This window comes from Pan paniscus, chromosome 2 (assembly GCF_029289425.2).
Source record: "Pan paniscus chromosome 2, NHGRI_mPanPan1-v2.0_pri, whole genome shotgun sequence".
Classification (NCBI taxonomy): Eukaryota; Metazoa; Chordata; class Mammalia; order Primates; family Hominidae; genus Pan; species Pan paniscus.
The window spans coordinates 113,054,463-113,081,848 of record NC_085926.1 but is presented as its reverse complement, the minus strand read 5'-3'; the positions used below and the strand labels follow the sequence as shown (position 1 = coordinate 113,081,848).

The 27,386-nt window shown below is 33.6% G+C and overlaps 1 protein-coding gene across 38 annotated transcripts in view; it reads left to right on the top strand.

The window, feature by feature from the left end:
* Positions 1-27,386, top strand: part of ZBTB20 (zinc finger and BTB domain containing 20) — an 830,234-nt gene that overhangs the window by 47,543 nt on the left and 755,305 nt on the right. Inside the window, exon 1 of one of the 38 annotated variants that reach the window (XM_057301868.2) lies at positions 9,875-14,948. The exons of the other annotated variants lie outside the window; for them this stretch is intronic. The gene's annotated coding sequence lies outside the window, so the exon portion shown is untranslated. Of the gene's footprint in view, positions 1-9,874; positions 14,949-27,386 lie in introns of those variants that run through there. 38 annotated transcript variants of the gene reach the window in all.

Below are 27,386 nucleotides of genomic sequence, written 5' to 3'. Positions count from 1 at the left end.
GACCCTTCCGTATGTTTGTCTCTTTGCTTTTCTTGTCTGTTTATGCAATTCCATCTGTCTGTCTATATATCATGTTGTCCTTATTTATTGCTAACTCGGTTTTGTTAGTTATTTGCCAATGAGTTTTAGCTGCAGTGCCAGTGTGGGTATTACTAAAGTGAGACTCTTGTTCTTTGTTTTATGTTGAAGTTTAAAGTCCATATTTACAGTTTAAATCCTTGAAGCAGGTTGAATACTTTTTGCCAGCATGTTTATTTAATGCCATTGGACATAAGGTGAGGGGTAGTTGCTGAGGGTGGGTAAGAATGGAGTAATTATTTTTGTCATCACACACATAGAAACATTGCATCTGGGGGATGTATTTTTAAACAAATAAGGTATTCTGTTTTCTAACTTTTATTTTGCAGATGGGCTTTTACATTTATAGGAATATCACTTTGGTTAGTAAGAATGCGAACTTTCTTAACAAGCAGTTTTTATCCTAGGACAGTTTCCTTTTAGTATGTTACTGTTTATTTATGCTTGGGGAGGGTGGAGTGAGGGGCTGGCCATCTTTTTACAAAGTGGAAGCTATGAAGTGTGTCAGGCCATCTTGCACAACAACTGTAAGTATTCATTTAACATTTTGGGGAGCATAAATAATATATTTTTTATTTCAAATTCAGTTTTGTGGTGCTTTCTTTTCCTTTATTTCTTTTTTTCTTTTTTATAGTGGGAAAAGTTACATTTCAAACTAGCAGACATTGTTGAAGAGTTTTCCCAGAATAGTGTTCTTCAAAATTGAAAGGATTATTTTAATAAGGGCCATTTGAAATGGGCTTCTTAATGGAATTTTATTTCAGATTTGTCAAAGTAAAACTGCTCTTCATTTGATAAAATTTAAGTCACATAGATACACAAATGTTTCGGCATATACAGAGCAATGTTAGAAAATGGATGCTGATCTGTAGAGATCTTTGATAATAACAATCATCTTTTTGTAATAAATTATTTATTTAACAGAAGTGGCAGACTTTTTTCCCCCTTAATTCCATTAGGCTTCTCTGACAACACAAAGAAGTCCATAAAGCAATATTCTTAACCCACCTGGGACACTAGAGCAGATTCCCAAACACATTCTCAAGGTTCAAACCTAGTAAAATGTTTATTAAAAATCCATTATTTCAGGAAGGTGATGAACTTTTGCTGCTAAAAGACTTTTTTACCTCTTCTTTTAAAAAATTAATTCTGAGACTTTCAATTTGCTTATCTTGCCTGAACAGTTTTTTTAAACTGGATAGGCTGGCTTTGACCAAGAGTAGTACAAATACTAAGTACGCTCAATCAGGTCCCGTCGGAGATTTTTTTCCGTAAGGTCTAAGGGGAACTTTAGGAGAGTATTTTATGTTAATATGGTACACAATAATTTTGTTTTTCAAATACAATTTTATATATACTTTATGCCATTTCTGACGGTGACCCAAAAATTTGTTTCAAAACTGATACTGTATGTCAAAAGTGTGCATGTCTCATGCACCTGTCATTTTCTGTGTTAGCCTTGTGAGGACCATCTAAAATTCTACTGTTTTTATCAATAGAAATCTTTCATCTATGTCTTGATCAGTCATTCTCTTTTTCTGTACACACATACAGTGGTGATATCTGTGCATACATGTGCATGTATGACACGAAGTCATACATGTGCATGTATGACACGAAGTCATACATGTATGGATAAATACATCACAGCTTCTTTTCAGATACGATATTTTTAAAAATTTCACTTTATGTATGTTTATGTTAACCACAAGCAAACAAAAAATGGAGAGAGTTTCAAGAGAAAAATGAAAATTTCCTTTAACCTTTTAGCAAGAATAAAAGCAAGTAATAATGTAGCCATTTTTATGTTTGGTTTAATTTTTAGAATGTGTATATGTTTTCTTTTGCATTATAATTCTTAACCTTCAGTAGATCTAAAATATTTTTAGTATGAAAAATAATCTTGGCCTTTTCTGGGAGGGACTGTCACAATCTAAATACAGAAGGACATTATAAAATGTGCATAAATAAACTTCAAACCACTGTACTCTGCTGTATAGGGATTTGGAAAGCTGAAAGGCTTGCGTTACAGGAGCGCTATAGAATGCCAGAAAAATTCATTAATCAGCCTTATTGGTTATAGTGGGCTCTTCCTATCAGCACATGATATCTGCCTGTTTAGATCCCCAAAGTCTTGGTCAGGTCACAGTGTGTTTCATTTTAATGTTGGAGCAGACAGTTATCTAACACACCCACATGAGGAAGTGCTCTAAGAAGTTACTTCATGCTTTGCCATGCCCTGTAGCTAAAACAATTTGGTACTGAGTGACGTGTGTGTGCTTTTTAACGTGTGTGTGCTGATAAAAATCAGCTTTGGCTCTTTGAAAAGGACCAAACAGTAGATTAAAAAAAAAAAAATAGGGCACTTTGGGAGGCCGAGGCGGGCAGATCACGAGGTCGGGAGATCGAGACTATCCTGGCCAACATGGTGAAACCCCATCTCTACTAAAAAAAAAATACAAAAACTACCTGGGCGTGGTGGTGCACGCCTGTAGTCCCAGCTACTCGGGAGGCTGAGGCAGGAGAATCCCTTGAACCCGGGAGGTGGAGGTTGTAGTGAGCCGAGATCGTGCCACTGCACTGCAGCCTGGTGACAGAGTGAGACTACGTCTCAAAATAAATAAATAAATAAAATCAAATAAAATGAAATGCCAGACCATATAATTCAAATGCTAAGCATATGCCAGTTTAAACTTTTTCTTCTTTTTTAACTTAAGAGGAGAATCACTGTGATTATTTTTAATATAAAGACTATATAGTGATTTATTGGATTTTACTCATTAGAGTTTCAAAAATTGCAGATACTTTTTATTCTGCACATTTTTTATCTCCAGAAGCCTATATTCATCAAAAGGATAGCAGCTGCATACTTTCCCCATGAAATGTTAACAAATAAATGGCATTCCTGTTTATTTATCTATTTTTGAATTTTAATGATTAGTCCTTGTGCTAATTAACAAATTCTCGTATTCATAAAATCTGGCACTACATAAATATCTAATTGTGTGATTATCTACACATGTTCTGGCTTTCTATAAATATAGAAATTATCAGTGGATGTGTTCATGGACTTGCCCAACTCTCAGCAGTGGCCGGTCATGCCACCACATAGGAAGCCAAATTCAGGCCCTGAGCAAACGTGTTACCCCAACATCTGGCAAGGTATGTTGAAGCAGCAGCACCTGGCTAATATTGCTAACTAGTGATCTTTTCTGGCAAAAGAATGACTGGTGTTGATATTCTTTGAATGCTGCTAGCTCCTGGGTTCTTCAGCCTCAAGGGTGGCCTCTGAAGTCTAAATGTTGAAAATGGACATTAAAGCTGGTTTATCTTGGAGGTCACTTTATAAATATATTTTAACAAACTACATTTTTGGTGGGAAACATGTTTTACTGTAAAACATAAGTAAAATAGTATCCTTATCCCTCACTTTCTTAACCAGTGAATATCTAAGTTACCATGAGAAGTCACAAAGCACTGAAAAGAACCTCTAAATATTTTCATTTGCATGGCTATGTAACTATGTCAGGGACATTATAGAAATCAGGTATTACCTACATAGAAACAGTTTACCCTCCATCAAGGACAATAAACACTAGCAATCAGACAGGTGTGTACCTGCCAGAGTTATCATTAAATTAGAAACCAAATCTTTAAAATAATTTGTTTCATACTGTGTAAGACATTTTTGTTATTTTATACAATTACTATGGATTATTTACAATGCTAATACAGTCAGCATTTACATTTGATACTTTACACCAAGCTTTCAAGTCATGTATAGGTGTGTAGGTATTTTACAAAACTTGAAACTTGTAATTTTCTTGAAAAACCCATTTCATACATTTCCATTGCTTAAATAAATTCTAGCATTTTGCATAATCTCCAGGAACTATAGCCAATGTCAAATAAACTAGCAAGATCAATTTTATTCTTTACCAAAAGCCTGAAGGCAATATACATATCTTAGATATTCTAGAGAATACCTGAATTCATGTTTTCCTATTACATAGATATTATACATTAATCATCAAATAATGTTGATGACAATTATGTTTAATATATCAAAATATCCTTGAGCTCCCCTAGTTCTAATTCAGCATAGGCAAGCTGATAAGGCTATGGGAAGAAATATGCTATCTATGATTACTATCATGTATGTAGTAACCACTACAGCCGGTGTTAGAAACAGCATTCAAGGGCTTATAAGAAAAAGGGCTTTTTGTTTTTTGTTTTTTGTTTTTGCCACTCTAGCTGTTCAACTGTAATAATGAATAAGTGGCATGCTATTTCTGTACTAAACTGTGGAAGAATTATGCTTGACTTTGGCTTCATAACCTCTCTTTTACTCCAGGATCAAGCCTTTTGGTAATTCTATAGTTCATTTGAAAGTAATCAGCTTGAGGACATGGAGCTTGCCTTTCTGGAATCTTTTGACACTCAGCTGAAACTCTAGCCTTGGTGTTTTGTAGTTCAGTTAACCAATGCAACCTTTGTAATTGTCTTAACTTGGGGAAAGCTGGCTACTGACTTTCAAGTGAGAATACTGAGACAAGGAACAAGGACTATGAGTTCATTGATTCATCTAGTTTCCAGAGGGAAGAAGAACATATTTTTTATTAATTCTGAATATTCAGTCTTACCTTTGAAACTCTGATAGAAAATGTGGTAATTACAGCATAATATGTTTACCTTCTTGATATTGGAAGTAATTTTGTCACTGAATACTTCTGTGTCTTGAGATATGATGAATTTAATGTTCATATTATGCATTTAAAAGGTCAATCTATTTGTAAGTTTTTATATTACATTACTAATGTAAGGATTTACATTCAACAAATATAAAATTATGGTATGAGGTTGGGGTTATGGGATATCAAAAAGATAGATGCCCAATTGGTTGTAACTAAAAATGTAGAAATGGCAATAATTATGAATCTTATACATGGTAGTACTATTTTTGTTATTGGGAAAATTCTTAATTTAAACTTTTTAAAATGAAACATTTAAAATTATTTAAATTTTAATTTTCTCTAATTTTTAGAAGGCTTTACATTTTTGTTTTTTACTGAATTAGCTTAGATATTTGCCATTTTTACCTTTTCAAAAATTTTCTGTGAATTACTGTTGTAATTAAATTGTGATTTGTTGTTGCAATTCCTTTTATGGTATGAACTTCTTTCCTGTAAATGGAATGTAATTGAGAGAAAATTAATGTTGTCAGTTTGTTCAGGTAGCAACTTAAAACTTAGTTAAAAAAAAAAAAAAGCTATTACTAGCAGAAAACTAGAAATGTTCCAGGCTATGTAATTTTTCTAGTTGATATATATGTGTATGTGAAAACTATGTGGCTTCATTTTAAATAAACAAAAATATCTTATTTAGGCACCAAGACATTTAAACAGTGAGAAAATGTTCCTCTCTTTTATTATTTAAATAGACTAGGCAAATACTTTGTAAGGGTGACTTTATAAATTTTTTGTTTTTTTTTCTTCTTAAATACTGGACACATTAAAATTCTTCTTGGCCCAATAAATATACTCTGGTTCTGACCATATTTACTAATTTCTCCACTTCTTGGTTACTTGTACCTATTACCTTAGCTTTAGGTAAGGCAAAAATAACTTACTTTTTATATTAGCCCTTACTTTCTCTAGTTCTCCAAATCAACAGTGATCTTTATCCCTTCACCTCATTTCTAGAAGGGAGACGACTAGAGATGATTAAGAAACAAGTAGAGATAAGTTGAGATAATGTAAAGGGATAAAGCTGAGGGTACAGGGGTAAAGCTGAGGGTAGCTGAGGGGTTGGTGCTTTTGAAGCTTCTAAACTTAGAAGTATAATGAAATAAAAAGACTTCTTCCCTAACTCCCGTTAAAAGGCATTTGACTTATCTGTACAGCATTAGTTTTTGCATCTCTCTAAAGCAGATCTATATAAATTCCCTCTGCACTCCAAGACAGATTCCAGTGGTACCACCAAAGAAGATCATAGAAGAAAAAGTCAAAACATCTCACATTTCTAGAACATCCACTGCCAGGTTTCCTTCATACCTTTTGCCCTTTAATTCTTGGGTTCGGAGTTGTGAGCAGATTTTTATAGTTGGTGGACAGATTTCATTTGTTTTGATAAGAAGCTTTACCAACAACACATTCCCAAAACATGCCCCCAAACAGCATCACATGCTGAATTAAAATAGATGAAGTGATTAGCTGGATAAGTGTGCGTGTGTTTCCTTTTTAAAAACAAAATAAAGTCAAATAATTTATATGAAACAAAACAAAAAGAACTTTTCTAGCAGTCTGAATGAATTCAGGTTGTTTCACATAATGGCTTTCTGAAACCATTTTTTGTATAGTAATTTTGACCAGCACATCCACCTATTCCCTACCCCACTTGCTTTTTCGCTTTCTAAATGTTGAATGAATGTAATTCCTTAATATAAAAATAATTGTGTTCTTATAACACATTCAAAATATACCTATGGATATGAAGATGTGGTAGGGCCTATACACAGTAGTTTCACTTACATCACCTTAGCCTGAAAATATATGAATAAAAAACATTTTTAGAAATTATTTTTCTGGTATGTTGAAAGAAACTTCATGGTGTGGTACAAAAAGCATTTCCTGGGGAATCAGGAGGTATTAATCAATATCAAAGAGGATTTAAAGTGGTTAAATCTGGAGGTCTGGTTTTTTGTTCTGACTTTGTGACTTTGAGTACATCATGATCTCTCTGTCCCTCAGTTTCCTTCCTGTAAAATGAGGGGAAAGCTTTTTAAAATATTTTTTCATCTTAAAGACTGTGATTTTAAGTAGCTATATATGTAGATAATCTTGCTTGCATTTTCTATCTAAAAGTCACAAATAAATGGAGAAAAGTTAGGGTGGGTAGTAAAGGAAGAATAACGGACATTTATGTGGCTTGAGAGAGCACAGGCACTTTAATTTTGTGATGATTTTTCTTAGCTTAACTACATATCATAATGTATTATTGAGTCTGTTTAATGATTGAACGAATGCCATAAACCAAAAATAGTCATTTGTCAGACAAACTGACTTAATTGCCTATGGGTGATTTGGTAAAAGGGCTGTTTTTAATGGAATGAAGTGCAACATGGTTACTATGGCTCCACTCCTCTCCACTGGCCACTAGATGGAGAGGTGATCCGTGTCCACTGCCTTGCCAATAGCAAGCAGTTCACTTCTGACTTCCTAATGGCAAAGCTGCACTCTATGCCTTTGGACATTTCTATGAATACACACATGACATTTTGGGGAAGTCATCAGAGAATATGTCCTATTTCTATATAGGCATGATATAATATTCATGAAATGCAAAATACTCCTCTTTAGGCCAGTGTTAATGTTGGTAGACCCAGTCAGCCAGTATTACAACTGTGGTGTTAGTTGTCACAATAGGGTCTATTCTGCCTCTTACAAATTTGTCCATTTAGAAAGGACCCTGAAATGAATGTCAGCACGACAGTGCCACCTTGTGTCCCTGTTGCTGTGCAAGTAACTGATGCATGAGTTAGTGAAAAAAACAAACAACAACAAAAAAACAGGACATTTGCAAAAAATTGGCAAATTGTTTCAGGCCCTGATTTCGTAGTAGCTGTACCAAAATTCTATAATATGTTTTAGTCTTTGAAATTTCTTATTACCCAAGAAAAAGTTAGGATGTGTGCACTTTACTACTTTTCTCCTATCAGGGTATATAAAAAATTCTTTAACAATTCTAGGCATAAACAGGGAAGTATTTAATTTAGAATTGGAAATGGAGAAGACAGGGATTGTCAGAGATACTCACTTAAGCTCGGTCATTTCAGGCATTGAGGTGCTCCTTCTTTCACATTCCCACAGCAACTTTTATATGCATAACTTGGCAATATCACCTCTCACATTGTATTGCCATTGTTTGTAAGCACATCTTCCAACTAAACCTTGAGCTTCTTGAGGATAGTGTCTGTGTCTTATTCATCCTCCAGAACCTTCTATTGGCATTCAGCACAGAGCTATGCAAATATTTGAGGTCTAAACAAATGATTATGTCTAGCTGGTTTATAACATTCTCGTATATATATATAAATATATATATGTATGTATTATATATATGTGTGTGTTATATATATATATATAAAATACACATTTCTTTGTTGTAAATAAGTTTGGAGCCTTTTTACTTTGGAAAAACAGCTTCTGATACCACTTCCTGCCTAAACATCCCTTTATAAATTACCTTCTTCCTTTTATCTTAAAATGACCATTTTCTCTTTTTGATTATGAAAACAAGGCATTGCCTATTCACAAGTGTGTATTGTAATTGACTTTGATGTAAAGATAATTTTTAATTCTAGCTTTACAACAAATTTGCTATTATTTGGGGTAACATACTTAAGTTTTTTTAGGTCTACTTCCTATGTATAAAATGAGTGGACTGGACTAGTTGATTTGACAGGATTTTTGTAGGGATTGGGCAAATGTTAGTATTATTCTAGCTGTATATTTAGTTGTACTTTTTAAAGTACCATCATGGTTGAAAATGAAATTGCTAGCCTTTGAAAGTGCTATTTGATATTTCATGTTTTAGAAGAGGAAACTGAGGCAAAGGGGCTTATAGGGGAATGAATTGCAAGTAGGCAGAGTAAATAGTATTATAATGGATGAATATTCCATTTTTTAATTTGTTTTTCACTTTTTTGTTCATTTGTTTTTGGTTAATTGAGCTCCACTCTCCTTCTATTCTTTAACCATATAATAAATAAAGTACAATGAACTTATATAGTAAGATGAACCCACAGGTTGGTAGAGGACTATGGACTACTTGCAGTTCAGAGACTCTTATGCTATTTTGAGTTTGATTCATAACACTTAAAAATGAATCCTAAGTTTTAAATTTCACACAGTTTTGCATGAAATTGACATCTAGAGGTTTCAGTCCACGTATTACCATAAATACCAGCAAACTTATGACTGGGCAAATTGCACAAACTTTTTAAGAGTTTTCTTATTGGCAGAAATGTGATAATATATATTACCTTTCCTATCTACCTCACAAGGTTATTGTAAGGATTAATTAAGTTAATATATATGAAGTTTCTTTATAAATAGTAAAGTAGTATACAAATATTATTTATTGGCATTACTGCTCTAATTAAAGAAGGAATGGATAATAAAAAACTAAGTCAAAGCAAAACACACAAATTTAAGAAACAGTGAAACGCATGGTGTTTCCTAGGTGATATACTTTTCTGTGCTGGTGGACCCTCTGTAGATGACTTAAAATGTTATCTCTATTTCCCGTTTTGATTGTGAAACCTGTAATAATAATGATAATACTTACCCTAAAACTAATATTTTCTTTAGATAAAATTTTTACCCATCATTCATAAATTTTGACAGTAATGTTTATTTAAAAATAGAGGGAAAAAAGTTTAAATAACCAAATATGAAAAAAATTCTTTTCAATATTATCTTACTATATTCTAGTCCAGTGGTTCTCAAACTTTAGTTTACATAAGATATTCTTCGGATTTTTGTTAAAATTCAAATTTCTGAGCTCCATTATTAATGGGTATGGAATGGAACTCAGGCATCCTGAGTTGTAGCTGGCCCACATACTTCAGAAAACTCGACTTTAGTTGATTATTATATGTCGGAATCAGCCAAGGGCTTTTAAAATACACAGATTCCTAGGTTCTACTCCCACATATCTAAAATTGGAGTCTCTAGACTGGTATTTGGGCTTCCATATTTTGCAAAAACTACACCAAAGATCCTAGTAATATTGCAAGGTTTGAGAATCATTACTCTTGTTTCTAGGGTATATTGTTAAAATATATTTACTGTCACACCTGAATTTATCCTCATCTCTCACATTATTCCTTAACTAAACATAATCTTACTTTATGTAGGAGGCCAGAGTTGATACTGCTATATAAGAAAAGTTTAGGCTTGAAAACCGATTAGAACTCTTGTCCTATAATGCTAAAATTAAGGAAGCGAGATATTACTAAGCACCTTTCACACAAACTGTTTAATTTAATCTTTGCATACAACAACTTTGTTGCATACACTGGTTTTCTGCCTATGTTTTAGATGAAAAAACTGAAGCTTACAGAAAAAATTGCCAAATTCACACAGCTGCTAAGAGTCAAAGCCAAGATTTAGTCTCTGTTCTATTACATCCTATTATATTTTTTCCTCATTCAGTAAATCTTTACCAGGTTCCCATTGTGTTAAATGATAATGTCTAACTTTTGGCACCACATTAGCCCCTGACATGCTATCATAATTGTTGCTTAGACCATGTAAATTGAGTTTTGAAAAAATTTTTCTATTGCAAAATGGTTTTTAGCTGGATGTAGAATTCATGGGTTCTCAATGGTCAGAAGGGGTCTAAATTGTAGTGATAATTATAGTTAATGAATTGTTAAGGAACTTCGCCTATGGGATCTCTTTTAACCACCATGCCTTTGCTATGAAGTATTTCTTAACCCTATTTAAAGATGAGGAAAGAAAGATTTAGAATGGTTAAGTGGTTTACCAAAGATTGCAGATCTAGTAAGTGGCAGAACTGGGATTGAATTCTGGTTCACTCTAATTTTCACAGCAAAGTTAACCAGTAGTATATACAATTTCTGACTCTGCTTTGCAGTTACTCTTCAGAATCAGGCTGTTCCTCCATTTGTTGAGCCACTAAATGCTAATTAAACTTTGTGGGATTTAAGTTTGTTTCCTTTGTAGGGAACAAACCAGTTTGCCACACTTAATCAGTCTAGTAATTTCTTAAATCTTGTAAAGTTTGGAATTAATAATGCATAATCCTCTAGGGAAATCAGTTGAAGTGAATAATCTTTTGTTTATATTTATATTTGAGAGTTAAAACTCTTGGATGGGACAGATTATTTGAAGGAAAATTCCAATTTTACCTATTATGACACGCTGTGAAACACAACAATTTCATGGCATATCCATTGTTATTGGTCTTAAAATATTTGGTTTGCATTTAAATTTCAATGAAAGTGTTAACAGCATCAATGCCTCAGTGCTTCATAAAATCTAAAAACTGACTCTTGAGCATTCCTGATGTTCTTGTCTGAAAAAAACAATGCCTCATAGTATAAAATGACAGCACATGTATGCAAACTTGTACAATTTCTCACTTATCCTGTATGGATAGCTAAAAATGTAATTTTTATATTTTTTAAATATTTAATAATATGCAAATTATTGATATGCAGTAAAATGCAGTAAGGGCAGTCACAATTTAAAAGAGCTCTAAAATATATCCTTTAGTTGTGAAAATAATCATGATTTTGTAAATTTAGATACGTGTACACTTTTGGGATATTCTTAACACCTCTCTATGTATTAAAAGGTTCATTTTTTTTAAAGGAAGACCCACAAAATCACTAACCAGGGATATGGTCTTGTCTTTAGCAGACTTACAAGTTTATTGGAAATTTGGGGTTATATTTCAATTTTCTTCTCTAAGAGTGGTCTTTTCTCAAATGGCATTCTTTTAGAATACTGTCAGAGAAGAGAGATGAAAACCCAAAGTGCAGAACTTTACGTATACTCCTTTTTCAGATGTAGAAATTAAAACATGATTTTGTAGAAAGTCCGCTTTAGCAGCAGAGCATGAATTGGAAAATTTGGTCAGTGATTTATTTAGGCTCCACAGGAAAAATCCTGTAGGGCATTTTTTGAATATCCTAAATTTATTTTGATTTGAGACCAGCTTACAGGGCATGTCTATCTTAAAACAGTTCTCCATTTTCCTGAGAAAAATTCCAGTGGAGCTAGTTGTGGGAGGTGGTATCCCAACAATGAACCTTTTGGGGCCAAATAAGCACTTTAACACAACTTACTCCATCCCTTTCCTTAAACCAAAGTCTGTCTTGCCCACTGGGCATGTTTAACTTTGACTGCTAATTTTATTTCCCTGCAGAGGCAAAGGAGACAGGAAAAAGGAGGGAAAATAACTGATGGCATGTGGGTGAGGTTTTGGCCAGGAAATAATTTTTAAAAGATCCTAGCCAGTATAGGGATGCAGGAAGCAGTTGGTGCCTGAAACTATATTACCCTTGCATCACAGATTAAGAAGTAGGAGCCAGTTGAAGTTAAATAACTTGCCTACAGTTACACAGCAGTTTTCAGTGTTGGGGTTGGTACTGGGAACTAGGTTATTCATTGCTCCAGTGAGGAAATTGGACAATCCAGCTTTTTTGCTGATAAAGATGCTCTCCTAATATCCCTACTCACGTTTTCTTTCCTTCTCTTCTTTGGCTACTGTCTTTTAACATCTAAAAAAGTATTCTGCCGATAATCTCAGGTGTAGAGGCTAGTTATTAAATATATTTAGACTTTTAAAACCATTTAGAATTAGCTGAGCTGTAAGGACAGTGTCCATCACGTGAAGCCTTTTTTTCTCTATTTTATTTGGATCATGTAAGTAATGAAGATATAACTGGAAAAAGGAAATGTCATTGAATAAATAGTTGTGAGCTTATGGCAGAGCTCTAAACGTGAAAAATGTAATGGACACCTATTTAAAGACAGGCCATTTTTATTTTTACCTCCTAATTACAGTTAATCTGAGGTATTTGAAATGAACATAAGCTAAATTTTGATACCTTTTCCTCCTAAATTGATATCATTAGATGGATTTAGGTTGGAAAGGAGGACCATGGTAGTAATATGAATCAGAATTTTAGACTTCCATAAAGTTTATAACTGTCCCAGTTAGCCTCTGTGCTTGAACCCCAGGGGAAAGTTGCTATTTGGCCCTAGTATCACCCTGTCTAAGTTGTGAACATGTTTTGGATCAACTTCTCACTGATATGATAAATATTTGACTTAAAAATTACTGAAAACTTTTTAATGTGGTATCTGTTGAATATTACCATTTACCCCTTAGTGTCCTTAGTAAGGTTCTAGATACCAAACAAATTCTACTAGAATGTGAGTTTTACTCGGTTACCAGAGCTGACTAACTGAATATGCAACAGAACTTAGAAGTGATGCCATCACATCAGACGTAGTACAAACACAGACTAGTGCACTACAGATCCTCTAAATTTTGATTTGGAAATATATGAATTATTCAGAGATCCAAAACCCCAGAGAAAATCAGGTAGAGGACCTTCATATAAACACACCCATAGCCTGTATTCCATTATAAGAATTGCAGTTTGAACCAATAGAAGCCCGAAGCAGCTACACACATTTGATTTACAACTGTGTCCTGTCTACTTGCGAATAGCAGCTAGTTTCCTTGTAGGGTTGGCTGACAAGGCTGTTGTTTTTTTTATATATTATTAAGAGTCAATAGCAGCAGCACATGCAGGCTAATTGTTAGAATATAAAGCTTTGTTGGAGGTGGAACATAGGGTTCTAGTAATACTCTTAAATTCACACCAATTGACACAAAATAAATACGGTTCTCTAAGAAATATAGAAGGCTTAAACTAGAAATGACTGAAAAATACCATTTTCACAAGCATTTAGCTATTTCCACCTCCAAAAAAGTAGTTTTTACTTTACCTATATCTTCATAAGCCTTTAAGGTAAAAGATGAATGACAGCAACAAAATGACAGTGACCTAAAAGAATAAAATTGTAGTTAGTTTAGGTAATCCCGGGGACAAATATAATCCAGGGTATTTATTAGTGAGATAAAAGGGGAAAGAAATGCTGTGCTTTCATCATACTGCAAATAAAATGCTTAATTAAAATGCCCTACCAAAGTAAACAACTTATTTCTAAGAAATTACTGCTGAAGAAATTAAGACTAAAAAAAGAGAAAGAAATACAACGCCCGTTTTTGTACATTTTTCTTATATTTAGGTGCTTTTAAAAATTGTTTTTATGAACTCCTAAATTTGAGTGCAAGGGAGATGGGATTACATTAATTGCCATTTAAATACTCAGCTTCATGTTTGTAGGCATCTTTCTGAACCAGAACAAAAAGACCATAAAAAAATTCTAGTGTGGAAATCATATTTCATGTGGTGAAATAGAAACTCAAGAAATTTCCCGATATAATAAGCTTGAGAGTGATTACCAAAGAAACAAAAGTTTCTTATCACTCGGCCTGAGGCAAATGTGGCATATTAAGCTTAAAATGAATTCTCTTTTCCTGAATGCACACAACTCTTATTAATGTCTTGGAAATTATGCCCAAATAAGATTTTCTGGATACATTTGAAAAAGCATCCACTGGGGTGTAAGGACTATTTTATGTCTATGGACATTTTAGTGTTTAGCCACAAATTAGTTTTTGCTCTTTTACTTCTTTCTTAGGTTTAACTTTAGATGAAATGACTTGTTTTTATCTTAAAAGAGGCCTTTCCTTTAGTGAGAGTTAGGTTCCCTGGTGGCCTGAAAGAGTTAATGCAGTTTCCAAGAGTGTCCAACTTACTTCCAGGGAGTAGTGTGTGCATGTGAGAGAGTCTGGCTCCAGGATATTTGTTCACATCCCAAAACCAATTTGGCACAACTTAAAATGTCTGCTAGGCAGAGGATTCAGTGTTGTTAGGCCACGCAATTAGTGCTTTATTTCATGAGCACCAAATTCACCCAATAGTGTTTTGATTTAAGGAAGAGCTTGAAATTCACAATAACGGGTTTCATTTATCAGAGCCATATGGGACTCAACATCTTTGGATATATTTGTAAGGCTTTCACAAAGAAGACTTTTTAGACATCTCAGATTTCACCGATTGGAGGGCAATCTGGATGAATATCTTTTTTTGGAAAAGATGAACTATCGTTTTCACATGTAGTCTCCAATTTCAGTATTCCTTGAGAAGCTCAAAACAACAACAACAACAACAACAAAACAAAACAGGAAAGCGTTAAGTAAGTCTCAGCTTATTAGCTTTTACTGGAAAATAAAGACCATGATTCTTAGATCTGGTTCAGAATGCCAAGTGAATCTTTGATGTTGAAATTTGGCCACCTAATCTTTGCAGTTTGTGATGGGGCATTTATGAAAGAGAAGGTGGGTTCTAAGTCTCAACATATTTGTGCACTTTTTGCTAGTTCTACCTTGGTCATATGTCAGTGGATTGTTGGGACACTTTCTGCAGCATAGCTAACTGATTAACATGATGATACTTTTTATATTTACTCAAGATTATTTCTTTGTTCACTCCTGATTTTCCATAATTTTCTGATCATTAGGGATCTATCTTAATGCAAGGTATTCTTGAAAATGTTAATATAAATTAATCTTTTAAAAAAACAAATCTCATATTTTTCCACTGATCTGTTAATTTAGATATTAAAAAAACAGATTGACCTTCATTTGGCAATTGTTGTCAATACTTTAATTTTTGGTTCACAGATTTTGTTTAGTGGGCTATAAATGGCCTATAAGCAAATATTTCAGTGTTTACTAATTAAAAATCAGTATTTTTTTTAAGCATAGAGTGCTATTGTGTTATGAGACAGGCAACCACTAATTCTGTTAGGTTTTCAACTTTTTATTTTCTTAGTTCTCTAGTCTTTTTTTTTTTTTTTTTTTTTGGCACTCTTCATGCAGTATGGTAAGCCTGGTTAAGTCAGAATATTTACAAGTAGTAAATATTACTGTGACAGTTGCTACTTACCTATACAAAGTCTATGTAAACATCGTAAGGATGATAATTTTAATTTGTAAATTGTTATGGTAAACTGGAAATTACTTGAAATAACTCTTGCTCATCTTTAAATACCATTTTATTGCATCTAACATTATTTTACTATCCTTTATTAAAAAAACTTTTAACACTTTATTAGCTAATAGTGCTTATATTAGCAAGTTTTAGTTTTCACAGACAATATCCACTAAACTTTGTTCAGTTATGAGCATGTTGAATAATACTAAATTAAAACAAAATACAGTATATTCTTGGTTACCATTTACATTTTATATTAATACTAATGTCATATATTTTAATGCTATTTCAAAAATATTTAGAAACCCTCTCTCTGCTCCCTACCATTTCTTCTCCAATATATATCCTACTCTACAGAGAGAGCACTTAGGAATTTGTTATGTAGCCCATCTCTATCATGCACACCTATATTGCTATGGGTCATTGACCCCTATGCTATAGGCCAATGAGCCTGCTGGACAATAGGTAGAAAACTGGAATTATAGCATGAGCTATAATTATAGCTTAACTGCTTAAATCAACTTAACATGAATTGTGCTGAATGGCTGAATATATCATATTCTTTCTATATTTATTTTGTAGTCAAATGTTCTAAAATAACTTACTATAATAAGTATAATACTCTTAGGTTTAAGTTTTATTATTCACCTTTGTTTACAAACATAGGTATTGTAATCCAATGAGGTTAAGTGTTTTCCTCACTGAAAATTTCATTAAGGAATACAGACTTTTTTGGTATTTTCTTTGTGAAACAGTATAGTTTGATGGCAACAAAGAAATTAAAGATGGCAGAGAGACTATATAGGTATAGTGGTATGTAATAGGACTTTGGATTTATAAACTCTAGGCTGTCAGGAGAAGATGGGCACATGGATTGAAAAAGAAAATGTGGATGCGATGATCAATGGTTATTCTTTAATAATATTCCTAATGAAGGACATATGATGAGGCAAAGAAGAATACAAATTGATGGAGTATATGTATGAATGATAAAGTAGTTGTATGCTGAGAGAAGGAGATTGTGAAGCAAAGAGATAAGAATTATATGTAGCTTTGTGGCTATAATTGCCTTGGTTTTTGCATTTACCTTGAGTTTCCATTGTAGGTATTAATGGCTCCTGTATATAATGTTCTTAGTATAAGTAGAATCCATAAAGCATTTGGTTTAAGCAGGAATATTTATTTGCTTGTGAGGATAGACCTGTTTAACTTTGAAATGTAGTGTGCTATTACCTTATGGTCAGAGTAAAGTTTATATTGTTTTTATTCAAATTACAATATGAGTATATTTAAGAGGAGCAGATATGTATGTGTTTGTGCATGTGTGTGCATGTACACACATGTAAGGAAGGACATTTTCATTTCTGTATATTTCTCCTGTGTTTGCTGCTTTTTGCTTGCCAGTTTTTCTTTGTCTCTATCATTTTATCACTGAAACCATCTGTGTAGAAAATAGTATGCTTGGTTTTATCATTTTAAATTATTTTCTATTTTTGTTATTTTGTCCTCCCAACTTGTTTTCACCTTAAGAATTCAGGCTCAAGTATAAGGCATTTTAGTTTTCACATTCAAGAGGTGTTTCTGCTTTCTTTCCCGTCCGTTTGTCCATATGTTTACTGGTTTCTGATAGGCTGTGCAGTGAGACAGCAGTTTACTATCTGTGTGTGTGTGAAATTAGCTAATTGGTGTTAGCAGAAATATTTTCACATGTTTTATAAGCAAAGTGCAGCAAGGTATATAAATGTAGATATGATCCAGACACGCGCACACTCACGACTGTCACTGCTCATGCATAGGCGCTCAGAAGTAATTAATGTTAATAAGATTTTAATGTGCTTGTGAGATCATAATGAGGAGAAATGAATGCTCTGATTAGGAAAAGGTAACTGTGTGTGTGTTTTGGCTTAGAACAAGATTTCAATTTTTATAAACCGCAATTTTAGAACTTGTTTGTGATTGCATCAATTGGTTTTTATTTTCAAATTAGAGGTCTGTTTAGCCATTTGAATGATTAACCAAATAAATGGGTGAAACCCTGATCATAAGGAATAGTGCAGGTTTTTCATTTGCAAGGCAGTGTTAGTATACAGCAAGGCTGTGATGTCTTTTGCCAATGTGCCATTTTAATGTTGTTTTTTAAAAGAAGCTTTTCCAGAAGCCACTTGTGAATATAGTATTTATTTTTATAAATGTAGATGCTATCTATATGTTCCAGAGACACCAAACAGACACTGTAACTATTGTGTCTGAGATACATTCCTGCCAGTCAGTGATGGTGTATTCCGTGTCTAAAGAATCTATATCATGCTTCTCAAAATGTTTATCTGGAAATGTAGCACTACCAGTATTTTTATTCATCAATATAATCTTTACAAATTTTAGAAGCTTGATATATTTTATGGTGAAGTCAAACATTTCAAGGTAAGTAAAGATCTGTCTGATAATAGACTTGAAGGCAATGCAGTCAACAGCTATATTATAGACTGGCTTAAATCCAGCTGGACACCAGGGGTCCTTCTCCACAACAAATTTTCTGAAAATGTTGTTTACAGAGCTTTGACATACATTTGCATTATTATTATTTTTTAATTATAGTATAAATCTAAATATCTATTAAGGGCCCTTGCCCTCTAGCACATAGAAATTACTTATGCATTTTTAAATATAAATTGTGGATTGAGATATTCAAGGATTGTAATCCTTCTTAAAAAGTAAGCAGCATCGTACTGAAATGCAAGGAAAAGTCTTAGATATGAATTGGATATAGGATAGTGTAGTTTATTTCCAACCAAACCCTACAGATGTGTGTTTTAGGCTCTTTTAGGTTTTGGTTATATTACTATGATCTTTCTGCTGGAGTTTAAAAATGATGATGAAGGAAGAGAAACTGTTAAAGTTTGATCTACTCAACAATTTTGAGATTTATGTGATTCCCAGGGGTGTTTTAGATATTGCTTTACATAGAATCCAGAGAATGATGATTATTTGATAAAAAGGGGTATTTGCCTTTAATACGCAGTTGTTTAGTTGACTTTCTTGGATATTATCACATTGAAGCATAATTAGAAACAATTTTCCCAGTGCCAGTTTGTAAGGGAATTCATCAATGTTTCTTCTAGTACTTGCATGATATCCTATAGTAAGTTTTTCTGTACAGTCAGATGTATTTCTATATTCTTCTATTCTGTGCCATTGACCTGTCTATGCATGTGACATTATCACATTATTTTAATTATAGAAGCTTTATAACTTGTTTTTATATCTGAAATGTTAGCTTCCCTCCCTGCTTCTACCATTACTCTTTTTCAGTGTTTTCTGGCTTTTCTTGCATACTTGTTATTCCAAGTGAACTTTATAATCAACTAGCAGATCTTGAGGAAAAAGAAAATCCCTGATGGCATTTCTATTGAAATTATAAGTAATTTATGAATTAACATCACAACAATTAATGTTCTTATGAGGGTGAATCTTTTTATCCAAGAATCTGTTTTTTATTTCCATTTGCTCAGTAACTGTTCTATCTTGCTGAAATATTCTAATTTTCCTTTTGGCTTTAGGTTTAAACATTTATTATTAAGTCTACCTTTTGGTATTGCATCCACTTATTTATTTACTTGCTTACTTTCTTACAGCCTTACTATACTAAACAGGCTCTTTTCTTCTATATTTTCTAGCTGGCATTTGTTTCTGTGTAGGAAGGCTGTTGATTTTTGTATGTTAACTTTATAGTCTCCTATTTAGCAAAATTTTCTTATTGTTTGTGGTAGCCCAAGGTGGATTTGAGTTCCCCTTCTAGTACAATGTTTGATCTTTGTAAGACCATGGACAGCTTATTCTGAGTGTCTTAGTCAATTTGGGCTGCTGTAACCTCACAGTTCTGGAGGCTGGAAGTCCAAGATCAGAGTGCCAGCACGGTTGAGTTCTGGTGAAGACCTTCTTCTGGGCTGCAGACTGCTAACTCTTCATCGTGTTTCTGGTAGAAAGAGATCAAGCTAGCTCTTGGGGGTCTCTTTTATAAGAGTACTAATCCCATAAACCTCATGACTTTATCTAATCCCAGTTACCTCTCAAGAGCCCCATCTGCTAGTGGCATTACGTTGGGGGTATAGTTTCAACATATAAATTTGGGCATGAACATTCAGTTTGTAACACTGAGCTATTTTCCTCATCTGTAAAATGCAGATAAGAAAGCCAAACTAGAATGATGGAGAATAAATAAGATCATATCGTAAACACCTAATATTTCCCCCAGCACATAGTAGGCACTCTATTTCTAGTATCCATTAATAATGTAATGTAATGTAATGTAATGTAATGTAATGTGATATGTCACTTGAGCAATTATTTTTAAAGTATGGATAATATGCAATTGAATTATTGAAGGTTTAGCATATCAGAGTTTTTACGAAGAATGGAGTGAATTCAATTAATGAACAGAACTTAAACTTCTTGATAAACATTTGTGATTTAAGACTCTAGGGGCAGGGCGCAGTGGCTCACACTTGTAATCCCTGCACTTTGGGAGGCCGAGGTGGGTGGATCACTTGAGGTCAGGAGTTCGAGACCAGCCTGGACTGGACAACATGGTGAAACCCCATCTCTACCAATAATACAAAAATTACCTGGGTGTGGTGGCAGGCAACTGCAATTCCAGCTACTCAGGAGGCTGAGGCAGGAGAATCGCTTGAACCCAGGAGGCGGAGGATGCAGTGAGCTGAGATCGCACCACTGCACTCCAGCCTGGGTGACAGAGGGAGACTCTGTCTCTAAATAAATAAATAAATAAATAAGAAAGACTTGAGGAACTGAAGATTAATTCTGAGATTATGATATTTTGTAGCTATGCACACATATTGCCATTACTTCTGTTTTAATTATGATTATTGCATGTAATACTCATTAGCCCTGGAGAGTAAGTGGAAACTTCTTGAACACCTAGAGTGATTATTCAAGGCAATTCATACAGTGTGTTGATTCCAGCACTTGTTATTGTGCCTTACCTCAAGAATCTGACAACTTTACCATATTTTCATAGTGAACAGTGTACTAACTTGTAAATAAGTTTATGTGGAATAAATATTAATCATATGTGAACTCATGATGGTATCAGCATAAACAGAATAATAGTGATTGTCAGCCCTTTATATAACTTTTTTTATAAAGTTGGTGAAAACGCTAATTGAAAAAAATGTAGTTCATGTATTATAGCAGTCCAATAACTTTTAAGCTTCTACTCTAATAAAATGGTTATTCACTTGATTTTTTTTTAATTCACTTGATACAATCTATTGTTAAAGAAAAGGAATATCAAAATTTCAGGGTTCAACTTTTTTTACCTCATGGTTGTTGTGAGGACCAGGTGAGATGATTAACATAAAAGACCTAATAAGGTGCCTAGCTCTTGGTAGGTGTTTGAGAAAATGTTAGTTGTTTTCATTTCTATTATCTTGTTATTACCATTGCTGGTTTCTTCATTCCCAACTACCTCAACCCCCATATCATCTACCCCACTCTCTCTCTCACTCTTCATATATATATATATATATATATACACACACACACACACACATATTCTTACTGATAATGTTGTTCTATACTTAGACTAAAATGTATGAAATATGTGCCATAATGGTCATTAAGAATAGACATAAAATAATCGTCTGTAATTTTCCAATATTGAAGTTAGCTAAGAGTGAAGATCCTATCAGTGAAACATGTGAAAAGTTTAGTTACTTGTGGATAAAATTTCTGAGGAGTTGTGAGGATGAAGAATAATTTCTCATAAAGAATTTTAGGCACACTTTATATATAGTTTATGGTTTACCAGAGTTCTGGCTTAGCACTCAGTGTGATTATTCCTCCATAGCTTCATATTGCTCTTTTATTCATTCATTCATATCAAAAACAACATAGAATATCTATTAGCAATAACACATTGTTCTAGATAGTGTGAGATATACAAATAACAAGATTAGTTATATGAATTGTCTCTATATTTAAGAAGTCTATTAGGTGATTCAGATAGGGAAGCAACGAGGTTATGTGCATGGACTTTGGAGCCAGATTTTCTGTTTTGAATTCCTGCTCTGAGACTCACTAGTTATTTCACTTCAGGCAAGTTATTTAGCCTGGGTTTCAGTTTCCTTATCTACAAATTGAGGCTAAAAGTAGTACCTATTGGGTTGTCCTGAGGATTAAATGATTTGGTACAAGTGCATCATTTAGAGAAATACCGTGGTAAGCTCTTTTCAAGATACTAATTTTAGTTTCTTTTGATAAATACCTAAAAGTGAGAATTCTGAATTGTATAACAGTTCTATTTTTAATTTTTTGAGGAAACTTCAGACTATCTTCCATAGTGCTTCACCATTTTGCATTCCTACCAACAGTGTACAAGGATTCAAATTTCTCTACATCCTCGTCAACACTTGTCTTTTGTTTTATTAATAATAGCCCTGACAGGTGTGAGGCAATTCCTCATTGTGGTTGTAATTTGAATTACTCTGATGATGATAAGTGATGTTAAATATTTTTAAATATATCTCTTGGCCATTTGTATGTCTACTTTAAATAAATCTTTATTCCAGTCTCTGTTAGTCTGGGCTGCTCTAAGAAAATACAGGGTAATTTATGAACAACAGAAATTTATTACTCGTAGTTCTGGAGGCTGGAAAGTCCAAAGTCAAGGCACTGGCAGTTTCTGTATCTGGTAAGGGCCTCTTCATAGATGGTGGCTTCTGTGCCCACACATTGTGGAAGGGCAAACAGCTCATCATCTCTTTTTAAAATTACTAGTCCCATTCATGAGTGATCTGCCTTCATGATTTAATCACCTCCTAAAAGCCCTGCTTCTGAATACTATCACATTGCAATTAAGTTTCAACGTATGAATTTGGGGGAGGGGTAATATTCAGACCTTAGCAAATTCCTTAGTGCATTATTAAAAGTTGGGTTATTAGTTTTTTTTTCTTTTTGCTCTTAAATTATAGGAGTTCTTTATGTATTTTGGATATTAACCCCTTATCAGATATATCAGGGAATTCACCCCTGCTCGCCACGCCCCGGGCTGCAGACCAATAATGGTCCCTGGCCTGTTAGGAACTGGACTGCCCAGCAGGAGGTGAGTGTCCGGCCAGTGAGCTAATTACTGCCTGAGCTCTGCATCCAGTCAGATCAGCAGTGGCATGAGATTCTCATGGGAGTGTGAACCCTGTTGTGAACTGTGCATGCAAGGGATCTAGATTGCGCACTTCTTATAAGGCTCTAACTAATGCTTGAGGATCTGAGAGGGAACAGTTTCATCCCAAAACCATCCTCCTGTCCTTGGAAAAATTGTCTTCCACAAAACCAGTTCCTGGTGCCAAAAAGGTTGGGAATCACTGAGATATAAGGTTTGTAGATATTTTCTCCTATTCCACAGGTTGCCTTTTCACTATGTTGTTTGCTGTGCAGTCAAGATGTATAGTCTTACCTGTTTATTTTTATTTTTGTTGCCTGTACTTTTGATGTTACAGCCATGAAATTATTACTATGATGAATGTTATGAAGCTTTTCCTGTATGTTTTATTCTAAAAGTTTTAGTTTCAGGTCTTACATTTAAGTCTTTAATCGATGTTGAGTTTATTTTTGTGTATGTTGTAAGATAAAGGTCCAATTTTATTATTTTGCTGTTTTTCCCAGAACCCTTTGTTGACGAGACTATCCTTTTCTCATTGTGTATTCTTGACACCCTTGTAAAAAATTAGTTGCCCATTTATGTGTAGATTTATTTCTTGGCTCTATATTTTGTTTCATTTGTCTATATATCTATCTTTATGCCAGCACCATATTGTTTTGATTATTTTTGTTTTGTAATATATTTTGAAGCAATAAAATGTGATGCCTCAATCTTTGTTTTTCTTTCTCAAGATCGATTTGGCTATTCATGGTATTTGTGGTTCCATGTGAATTACAGAAATGTAGAATTGACTCTATAGATCACTTTGGGTATGGACATTTTAACAATATTAAAGTCTTCCAATCCATGAACACAGGATATCTTCCATCTTGAATTTCTTTCATCAATGTTTTGTAGTTTTCAGTATATAATCTTTAATCTCCTTAATTGTCTTTCGAAGTATTTTATACTTCTTGGTGCTATTTTAGATGGGAATGTTTTTCCAATTTTTTTTCAGATGGTTCCTTGTTAATATATAGAAATGCAGCTGATTTTGTCTGTTGATTTTGTGTCCTACAACTCTATTGAATTCATTTATTAATTCTAACAGTTTTTTAATGGAGTCTTTAGGATTTTCTGTATATAAAAGCATAGACTCTACCAACTAGACAATTTTACTTTTTCCTTTACAATTGGAATGCCTTTTGTTTCTTTTTCTTTCCTAATTGCCCTGGGTAAGACTTCCAGTACTATGTAGAATAGAAGTGCCAAGAGTGAACATCCTTGCTGTGTTGCTGATTTTAGAGGAATAGCTTTCAGTTTTTTCCATGGAAAACTGATATGTAGCCTTTTCATATATGTGCTTATCATGTTGATGTACTTTACTTCTGTTGATACTTTGTTGTTTATCTAAAGGAATTGAAATCGGGATCTCAAAAAGATTAGCAATGACCAAGATGTGGGAACAACCTAAATGTCCTTCTATGGATGAATGGATAAGGAAAATGGTATATACATACAGTGGAATATTATTCAGTCTTTAAAAAAGAGGAAATACTGCAATGAGACAACATGGCTAAAACTTGAGGACACTGTGCTAACTGAAATGAGCCAGTCATAGAAAGACAGATACTACATGATTCCACTTATATGAAGTATCTAAAATAATTAAATTCATAGAATCAAGGAATAGAATGATGGTGGTTGCCAAGGGCTGAAGGAAAGGGAAAATGGGAAGTTACTAATTAATGGACATAAAGTTTCAGTTAAGCAGATGAATAAGTTCTAGAGATCTGCTGTATAGCATTGTACCTGTAGTCAACAATACTGCACACTTAAAAATATTGTACTATTAAAATTTGCTAAGAGGGTAGATCTCATTTTAAGTGTTCTTACTAACATAAAATAATGTAGTAAGGCTTCAATAAATGTTAGTTCACATTAAAATTATTATTAAATATAGCAGGAAAGTTAATGTTATATAACAGTAAACACAAAGTAATACAGTATTTAGAGGATGGTAATATCTTTACTGTGACTGGGAACAGTTGGGATCGGGGAGATTCACTGAATGAATTAGTATTTAAATTTTGAAGTATGATTTCTATAGTGTAACAGAAAAAATAAAAAGGTAGAGGTGAGTAAAAATTAAAACTTCTGGGGACTTTGCAGTCAGAAAGGTTCCTATCAGAGGCCCAGCTCCACTCCCCACTATTAGTGTGACCCTAGATAAAGCAGTCTCTGTTAGGATTCTACCTCCCTGAGTCGTGGTCTGATAACTCTCTCAAGATAGCATACTACAGCAATCGCGGGAATAACCTCGTTAATTTCCTTTTCTCAGCAATTGCTGTGCTGTGCCTGTTGTGCAGTGTCTGCAAGCAAATATTTTATATATTTTGTTTAGATTTTTAGTTGTTTAAGGCAGGAGGTGTATGCTATTTCTGCTACTTCGTCATTTTCAGAAGCAGAAAACAAACAACCCCATCAAAAAGTGGGCGAAGGACATGAACAGACACTTCTCAAAAGAAGACATTTATGCAGCCAGAAAACCAACATATTTCTATTTTACTTTTCTCTTCAATGAGTTGGGACTTACTGTCTAATTCTAGTAGCACAGTGTAGTTAGTTACCTTTTTTGTACTAACTAAATGGCAGTACAAGTTTTAGTTTACTTACCTGCTTCCTTACTAAACTGGCTTCTTTGAGAACAGGTACTGTGTTGAGCTCATCTTTGTCACCACTACCAACCCACTATCAAGTTTGGAGTCTGGAACCTGTCAGGCAGTTAATGAATACCTTTTACATTTATTTAATTACTGTTAATTGTAGTTCTGTGCCACACTGTGAAAGACTGAATGCTGTGCTTAGAGATACATTTTATTCTGTAAACAATCTAAGGTTTTTGAGGAGGTGAGGGAAATTCTTTGAGCCCTTCTTTTTAATAGAAGGTAATTCTTGAAGCATAAATATGGATGAAAGAGGTAAGAGGCTGAAAATAATTAGATTATTTAGGATTCTAGGCTATAACAGTGGAAATAAAGAATTGACAGGATCTAGTGATTGATTGGATGGGCATTGCTGAAAGGAAAGGTGAGAAAAATGACTTAGATTTTCACTAATTATGGACCAATTGTTTTAGAATGAAATAGTAGGGTTTTTTTGGTTTTCAGAACTTATATGGAAGATTTTAGCATAAAATTTTGGGAGCAAAGTTTCATAATGCAAAGGAGTAATTAATGGTAGGGATTTATTTAGTTTAGTTACTAGAATTAAGTTTGAATTTAAAATATTTTATAATTCTTAGGGAAAGGTTTATTTTGAGTTAAATTTTATTGTATAGGGTTAATTTTTAATTATATTATAAATATCTCATATACAATTTTTTCTCATTATAATCTCTTATCTTTGTATATAGTTGTAAATATTTTTAATTTCCCTATGCTTTCTTTAGTCTTTAGAATTCTTTGGTAATGAACTTAGGGCTAAAAGTTAATTTTGTGCCATTGAATGGTACAGCACTTGTAGCATGACCTAGGGTGAGAGTCATTTTTTCTCAAATATATTTTAACGTTGCTTTTGTAGTATGAATTTTCATTCAAATTATTTTCTCTTTTTGAGAGAGGTTGGAAGAGCTTCTGAGCAAGTGGATGGTAGGAGTCGGGAATAAGAAATATCAGAACAATTAGGGAAACCCTCCAATGCCAAAGATTTATCTGTAAAACATCGTATATTAGTAGCCATTTGAAAAGTTAAAACACTTCTAACAAGAACTTGTTTACAGTAGTTTGAAGGAGATTATTTAGAACAAACAAGTTGAATACATGGAAAAGAAATATTTCTCCCAATTAGTTATTTTCACTTTGACATAATCTTTTGAGGAAGCAATGCTTTTCTTAAACTGTGTTCTAACCTGAAATAAATGACAGAATGTTTGAATCAATGACAGCATCCTGACAGGATAGGGGAATATTTTTGATACTGTGTTCCAGTTCTCATTTCAGTTTCTTACATGAACTATTTGTTACTCCTGTTATAGAAAATGACACTGATAATGACTGACATTTATTGAATCACCCCTTGTGCTTATAACTAAACTGTGAGGTAAATATTATCTTATTATTCTTCACAACAATCTCATAAGACAGATATTATTTTCATTTGACCAATGAGGAATCTAAGGCTAAATGAGATTAAATAACTTCCACAAAGTCACGCATCTGGTTATGCAGAGTTCATATGAGTCATTGATATAATTGGTAGAAATGATTGCCAAGTCTATTGTGTGTACTGTTAAGGGCAATGAAAAGAGCCTTTCATGTTTATCCTGTAAACAGAGGAAGGTGAGCTTTTTGGAACAGTAGTGGGGAAGGGCCAGAGAGGGAGAGCCAGTGTTCTTTTTAGATTGCTATGAATGAGTGAACTTAATCAGAAAAGGCCGATGCCCCAGTGCAGCATTGTCTTTCAAAAGTTTAGGTGCTGCTT